An 8,824-nucleotide genomic window follows, 5' to 3' on the forward strand; every position below is an offset into this window, starting at 1 on the left:
GCAAATTTCTCTGTTATCTTGGCCTTTCCACTGCTGAACTCTTAATTTTTCTAGGAAGAATTTCTTTTCCCTTCATTTAAACAGAACTACCTATCTTGAACTTCTGGTTGCAAAACGGTGCCAATACATAAATGATTTCACCTTTAAGTGCTTGTTATGAATAGATAGCACAACATACACTTTCATTATCACCAATCAAAGAGCACGTAGACAGAAACACTCTGTACTTTTCCAGCACCAGAAAAGGTGGCTGTGCAACTGAAGGTATCACAAAGCCTTCTGTGATGGAGACGATAAACCAGGTCTGTCATACAGCTGAAGGTTTAGTAAGCCATACTTATTGTCCTTCCTGTGATGAAGGGTGTTCATACACACTTATATGGACTATATATATATATATGGGGTCACCTTCTGAGAAATAGTCCGTCATTCTGCACTTGCTTGACCATCTCTCCACCAGTCACTTGCAACCATTTAACTATACCTATTTACTCTGCTCACGCAGGGAAGTCTGATTTGACAAGTACATTTGTTGCACACACAAAGATTTCAGGTGAAAACTTTTAATCTGAGCAGACCTTTACCTTATTGTACATCACAGCTGGCAGACAGCCCTGCCATTGACCATGTCAATTCCGTAGTTAGAAACTGGTTAGGAAGTAAGCCAAAGCACAGAGTTATACATTGAAATGCAGTAGATGTACTCTGACTACATAACAGGTATATTCTGTGCTGGGAACAGTCACTTCACAGTTACTTCATTTTCCACTTTGAGGCAACCCTTCCCTAAAGAGTATTTCAGTGCAAATATATTCACAATAGAAGAAGGCATAATAAATAATAAGTAGTAATAAATCACATATAAAACATAAAAATGTTACAACAAATCGTATGATTTTCTGGAAATGTATTCGCATTTCAGTATACTGTCGGAGGCATTAAAGAGCTAAAAATCTATTTATGCTAATTATTTCTGTCACTAGCAGAGAAGTCAGCTGGGAATTGTCACAAACATAGATATGGCCTGTGTTTTCTCCCCTAACAAAACTATGCAATGGCCTTCCCACGGGGGCCAGTACGTGAGTCACCACGACTGCTAACAGCAGCCAGCATGTGCATTCTGTGAAAATGTCTGTATGTATTTAGCTTCAGAGCAGAACTGGTGTAGTTGCTTCTATTGCATATAGGAATATTTCCATTTGTTTTTACATCGAGTCTGAAAATTTGACTATTTTACAGGCATCAGAATCAACCAAATTTTTACTTCATCAAAAAGAAGTCAGTGTGCAACCATAACAGTGTCACTTTTTTATAATACCTCTACAGCTTTGTCCTACTTTTGCAGTTTTCCTTCAACTAAGATTTGCTGAACTTCCTTAAGCATACTTCAATTTTAATTCTTTTTAAAGCCCAACCAGCTCTTTCTTTGCAGCTGAAAGAGGGATTGGTGTGAAAATATTTACAACTCCCTCAGCTGCTGTGATAGTTTGAAGCAGCCTTTTCTTGAGTCATCTACCACTGACCCAAAGAGCTGAAATCAACACAAAAATCTTCCTTTTATTCATGTTTCTTCTTCTCCTGGCCATGTCTCTGATATGTCTTCTCTATCAAAGGCAGCAATAGCTCCCTGTGCAGAAGATGGGAATCCACCAAGGAAAGTCAGAGAAAAAGATTTACTTAAAGTAGACAGTTGGAAATGTGTGAATTTCAGTATCAACACACAGCAACCAAATTTCTGGGTAACCAGCAAGTGTCGATATAAATGACTTACTTAGTGCTATGTGCCATCCACACCAGACACCAGTGATAGGTAGTCTGTGTGGGCTGTAAATATCTGTTCAGTGTTTGGTATTGTGAGGTGACAGGGTTTGGGTCTGAACTCTGATCCAATTCTAAAATTCTCATGAGGCAGAGCTAGAACAAAAGGGCATTTATTAATATAAAAGTAGCATTCATGGGTTGCACCAGGACCCCTTCATTTATTCAAACGTAAAACTAGAAACGGTTCCTTCCCTACAGATACAGTAAATCACAGTCTTGATTTACAGCACATCTGCAGTAAGTGCTCGTGTGCGCTTTTTTCCCACTGTAAATGTGAAGTTCAGAAGGAAAAGGAGGGAGACATGCATCCTACAATTAGCTATATATTTTGATATGGGCTTCTTCACATTGAACAATACTTTATAGTTCAAGTAATACTACTGGAATGCAAATACATTGTTATAATTTGGAAATATATCCATATATACGCACACAGAGTGTGTACACGAGCGAGCCTAGCTCAGTTGGAACATTATACTGCATAGGGGAAAAAATTGTGCCAGCTATAATTCCATGAGCTGTATTCAAGATATCCGAGCTATTTTGAGAACTCAGCTATTAATAGCTATATGTATATTTAATAATATGCTACTCTTAGCATATGTTAAAAAATCCAAGTCTTCTTTTTGACAGTAAAATTGACATAAATTTACTTGTTCAACTTTTGTGGGGAAGGCTGAGGTCTGAAATAGCAGTGGTGTCATAGGTTAAATCTCTTCCAGGTAGCTCTGCTGATCACCAGCTGAAATTCTGGGGACAGGGTGAACAGTGAATTGAATTTCTCCTTTGCTGTCTTTCCCAAACATATGTGTTGCATCAGTAGACATATCCTGGGTAAGGAATTTCCCATTGCAAATGCACCAAAAAGAATCTACTGATTAAAAAAACCTCAGAATGCCTCGTTGTCAAAACAAATCTAAACTCTTTTGGGGAAATATTAATTTGGGGTTTGAACATTTTAATTTTAATCTATGTAAGTTCTTAATTGTTTTCACATTATTTTGTAACATAGCAATTACAATACACAGTGGGAATAATATTCCATCAAGGTGTAATAAGAATAATATCATATCATTTTATAATATTTTAAATATTCTATATATCACTTTATTGATTAAGCTTTTACACAGTTCTGATTAAAATCTCTTTTCTGACTGAAAACATCTTTAGTTTCTTAATTTGGCTTAATGTTTGTGACAGTATATATAATTCCAGACTTACCAGGAGGATTTTAGGAATGAGATGAATCTCCATTAATTTTATGGGCACAGTTCATCAAGTGGAAAAAATACTGAATATTTAGAATAAATTATATTAATTGTGTCTTCCCTTTTTCTGCTTAGAATGGAGATTTAGCAATAAAATAATTATACATTTTAATATAGTGTCTGTTACAATCTTAACCTTGGTATAATACATACAAAATATTACACTACAGCTCTAATTTTATGTAAACTGTCTACATTTTCCAGCTCTGATTTGATAGGTGCTGACCACTGCTGGGAAATGTTGCCTAAAGGAAAATGAATTTCCTGACAAAATCGTCAGAAATTAGCCTGATAAGAAGTGGTACATGAAAAGATAATGTTGGAGGAGACGTGGTCTCTTTGTGACAAATTCAGCTGTTGTAACATCTTGATTAAATGCGGTTTTCAGTGGAGTAATCCACAGCCTTGTTCTTAAACATTTATTATTCTATATCACCCCCAATATACGTATAATGGCTCTATTTTTTCCCCGAGAAGAGTTAGCCTATTCACAGCAAGACATATACCTGAATACCTCTAATTAGAAGGCATGTCTCTGTTTTTAACACCCACAGTCACCTTTTTCCACAACGTGTGGGAGTTGTCCCACCCTGAAACGTGTGAGTGGCAGCATAAATAGAAGTTAACACTAAATTCAGATACCATTGTTCCAAATGTTTGAAATGCTAAAAGCTGCTTTAAGTTTTCAGCTTCACATCTGCATATATTAAATGTCTTCTGTGTGCCAATGTTAATAATATGTATAAATCCTAATCATTTGGTGAGTTCCTATCGTTAACTGTCCTTACACCGTAGTAGTTTTCCTGCAGTGTCAAATGGTATGAAGAAGAGAAGTTTTGTAGCTTTTATTAGACTAACTGACATCGCGGGAAAGCTTTGGAGAATATAAACCTTCTTTAAGTTGTTTTTATCCAAATTAAGCATTGTATTGACAGCTTCAGCATTTTGAATGGATGTTAGCTAATTAGCTACTGTGGCAGTGAGTCAACAACAACCTCTGTGTTTTCCTGAACAAAGAAACTTAAAAAGACCCTGAGTGAAGCTTATTGCCTAGAAGAAACGTCGACATCATTTTTAAGTCATCCATCACACAGGCATCTGAATGTTAGCCACAGTTCAGCTGGCTACATAAAAAATGTTAAAGACTCTGATTATACTCATTCCATGACAGGAACCTTGTTTATTAATATGTTTTTTTTTTAAATGCCACTCCACAAGTTAAAAGCTTTATGTGCATTAAAATACAACATATATTTCTACACTGGGTATCAACATATATTATTCAGCACTTGTTAGCTAATATAGCTTCATTTTTTCTTCAATGAATGTCTTACTCTCTGTAACTGCAGATTTCTGTTTATTGGGGAAGATGAGGAAATAATGGCAAATCATTAGATACCTTAATGGTACCTCATGAAACTATTTAACAATACTTTCCCTGTTATATGGGCCTTAGAAAAGAAAAAAATATCTGTTCCACTGGCAAAATCTTGAACTTTCAGCTTAATATTAGTCAATATTATTTTTGCTTTTTCTTTTTTTTTTCTTTTCTGCACATTTTTAGTTTTCTAATTCATGATAATCAGTTCTGTTTCTTTCTTCATATTTGGGTTCTGTTTTTGTAAGTGATGGCATCTTGGAACACTGAAATTCAAAGCTGAAGGGTGCCAGACCCAAATCCCACTCTGTGTGATAGTCTGAAAGATTATCTTCCACATTACAGTGATTAAATTAGGCCAGAAAGTACCACAGCCCCTGATGTGCATGTGGTAATACTTTCAAAGGACAGAAACAGTTCCCAACAGCTTCAAAATTGTCCAGCACAGAGTAGCTGCTGTGTGGGCTTTTATCCTCCTGTAGATAACGTCAAGCATATCTACTGCTGTGTGCATTCTGCAGCCTTGATAAGAGGAAGAAGAAAACTTTTCAGGACTACAAGACACAGTTAAAACTAGAGCTTTCTTTCTATCCTCTGGCAGATATTTGGGATTAAAATAGCATAAGTCCAAGGATTTTTGTTAGTTTTATATATATTGAGGCCATAAATGCACTTGGGTTTTATTTTTTTGGGAGTTCCTACTAAAACAGACTATGCAGCCATAATACATTTAATAATTACAGTAGTCTCAAACAACTTGAAACACAACCACAGTATACAGTGACCTTAGAGACAGGTCAGATAATTACTGTGCAGTGCCAGAGAAAACTTCAGGCAGTAAAAGTTGTTGTTGCTGTTTTTACTGTTAGTGGTGATAATGCAGCACATTTAAGTTATGTAATAGATTTATATGTCAAATTAATCTTTTCCTCAGCACAATCCTAGGAAAGCACCTTTGTTTCCATGTACCCTCTAAGGTACATCCCTCTGTGAATCATCAGTCTACGTTATTATTAGTCTTCTGCATTAACTGTGCAACATTATGGAAGGTGACTTAAGCAAAGTGACCTGAAGTACTGCAATACATTTCATGAGCTTGAAAACACCATCGGAGGCAGAGGAAAGAAGTGATCTCTTGCAAATGCCCACCTATGCTTTATTTTGTTTTGCTTTTTCCTGTTTTTAACGTAGTTTTCTTCTACGCAGATGAAGACTCTTTGGTAATACTGTTGGTGGAGAACATGAACATTGTCAAATTAAACACACATGTAGCGAGTGCAACAGGCAGAGAACTATCCATATTAAGAGGTTAAAATCTACCATGGACTTTTCTTGTGCCCGAGGTTTTGTCTTGACTGTCTGTTTTCTTTGGCAGTGAAGGCAACTTCAGAAGCTCTCATGTTCCCAACAGTCTTCTCACCAGTTATTTCTGCTACAGGTTTAGCTGCTTGAGGAGCTTTAAAAGGTTTGAGATTATTTATTGTCGTTTTGGTTGGGTTTTTTTAACCTGAAAGACTTCAGGGACTTGGTTGAGAGTCTGGAATCCTAGCCTGCAGTAGCATGGCTGAGGGCAGCAGAAGGTGAACAGAGAGGTGGGAATGAAGAGGAATAGGCAGGGGAACATTGTTGAGAGAAGTTGTGGATGCCCCACCCCTGGAAGTGCTCAAGGCCAGGTTGGATGGGGCTTTGGGCAACGTGGTCTAGTGGAGGGTGTCCCTGCCCATGGCAGGGGGGTCGGAACTAGATGATCTCTGAGGTCCCTTCCAACCCAAACCATTCTGTGATTCTATGATTCTATGGGAAGGCGGGAGCTAAGTTGAATAGCATAAGCCTGTAGATACACCATGAGTTTATGGCTCCATTTTTGGCATCCAGTGCTTGGTCCCAAGGGTGTCATTAGGCTCTACGAGTCCCCTTAGCCACCCAGTGGGGCATGGCACAGCCACCCTGGGACCTGGGACCAGGATGCTGTGAGAGGACTGTGCAAGAAGGGCTGGGAGAAGCCTCACTGGTCCCACCCCTCCCCTTTCGCTCCAGAGCTGCATTTACACACAGGTTCTTGCCTGAACTACCTGTTGATGTGTCTGTGCTGGCCATGCACCTCACTGATCCTGACCTTGACTTGATTTCCAAGCTTGTCCTTGCACCTGCCCCATCCCTATGGACCCGCATGGTGATCTGGGCTGACTGACCCTGGATACCATCACCAGACCTGCTCTGCTCTGCTTGCTGGGATACCATGGGGCTGCATCCCATGTGGGTGAGGGCACTGCCCTGCCAGCCATGCTGCCACCCTTGCTTCCAGATCTCTGCACCCTGCGGCACTGCTGGCCCCGCTGCTCCCTGACATCCAATTTCACAACAATTTCAACAGATCTAAGTTTTTGTCCATGCAGTTCTCTCTCTACACAAGCTGTGGTACTTATCTAACTTTATATGGCCCCTCTTCCAGGAACTAAGACAACTCCAAGAAATCACTGTTTTTTATAGGGTTGGTTTGGGTTTAGTTAGGGTTTGGTTTCATAGAATTAGTTGTTCAACTTCATGAACAGTCTCAGTTTGGGAGCAGATGTATCTTGATTTTGGTGTAAGGGACAAGATGAGCAGAAGGAGCTCTAAAGGTCAGCTGGTCACTTCTTAGATCCCCTTAGCTGTGGTGAGAAGCTACATTTGAGGCTCAGTGAAAGCTCCTATGCAGGTAGGAAAGTTCTTTGGTCCCTAATCCAGCTCAGTCTTTTGTCACAAAAATGATCCAGAGGAAGAGAGACTGAGTTTATTGCCTAATGGTTAAGGAACTTCTGTTCAAATTAATATTTAATTGGCTATTCAAAATAGAACAGCTGCAACAAGAGCTCCTAAACTAACCCTGTAATATCCCTAGGTAGAAGGTTAGGGCAATAACACATAAGGAAAGAGGGATGGATTAAATAATGCTTCTGAAGAAAGAGGGCAAACTCTTTTAAATTAAAAGTAAACACTATTTTCTCTTTTTTTGTCTGCCAAAACTCTTTAACTAAGCTTGGTCCAAACTCATAAACTATTCCAGTCAAACTTGAAATGATATTCTGCAGCAAATAAAAATTCATTCATTTTTCTTTCTGTGTTTTCAAGATTTTAGTGCTGCTAAAATAATCCTTCATGGATACATCCCGCTTAAGTGAGGTTTTCTTCACCAGCAGTTGCTGCAGGTGGCAGCTGTGTTAAACCATTGGCAAGGACTCTGGTACATGATTCCTTCCAAAGTAAGCTGAGAAAGTTATTTCCCCAGCCTCTTTTCCCTGCCTTCCCTGAAAAAGATTGCCTATGTTACAGAGGAAGCAAAGTAAGTGGTAGGTCTACTGCTGAGATAACCAAAACTAAGGGCAGTAATTTAATCTGTCACATATTTCTGTTTTGAACTTCAAACACCGAGCAAACACACCACTTAACCAACCCAGGCAATAACCAACAGGAGCTGGTAACTGGGGCTATAACTTTTCCAGCAACCGTCCCCAAGTCCAACACAAGTCTACAGGCAGGGTAGGACAATCTCAAATCATCAGGTTAGCTAGTTATATGAAGTTAATGCTCTTCATTTGGGACATTGATCATCTGTCTATTCCTAGCTACTTTACAGTGATGCTCAAGTTAGTCCATTTTATTTTGCATGGTAAAGCCTTGGGACCTTCCTAGCCCCTGTGGGCAATCACCATCCTCTCTGCTGAGGTTGCTTAAAGCAGTATAAACCAGAGTAGACAATGATCCTGTGCCCTCTCCCTCTGATGTTCTGGCACCATTTCTTGACTGACTGGAGACAAAGCCAGTTCACAGAATCAAACCAGCCCTTAAAAAAAAAAAAAAATGTTTGGGGTGATTTTATCTCTCAGAACTGTTTCATCCTGAAGGATGTACAGGTGCTGGTGCCAGCAAAAGAAATGGAATGGAAATATCTTTCAGGAGTTGCCAATAGAGGCAGAACTATGGACACGCTGACTTAGACTGAGTGAAGCTGTCACAGGACTGTCCCCTCTGGGGACAATAATTTCCAGCTGTAGGCAGTAGAATCTTAAAAAACAGTATTTCAGTCACTTGTGATTCTGTGACCATAACCTGAGGTTAATGACTGACATTAACTGTGTCATGGTTAATGTCATAACGTAGCTGGCATTCAGTGTAAATGACAGCAATTTTAGGCAATGGGTGTTTGAGGCGAGTAAACATTTCAAGTCTAGGTCTCAATTAAGTATCTTGTTTAGTGGCCATGACAAAACACTCTCTCAGATTTATTAATGAGTCTGATGGATATGAGTCCTAATGAAAATGGACAGGTAGGTAATGAGGGAGGTACAGTCAGAACATAGGATTAAAGTCAGGTACA

This window comes from Grus americana, chromosome 2, assembly GCF_028858705.1.
Source record: "Grus americana isolate bGruAme1 chromosome 2, bGruAme1.mat, whole genome shotgun sequence".
NCBI lineage: Eukaryota > Metazoa > Chordata > Aves > Gruiformes > Gruidae > Grus > Grus americana.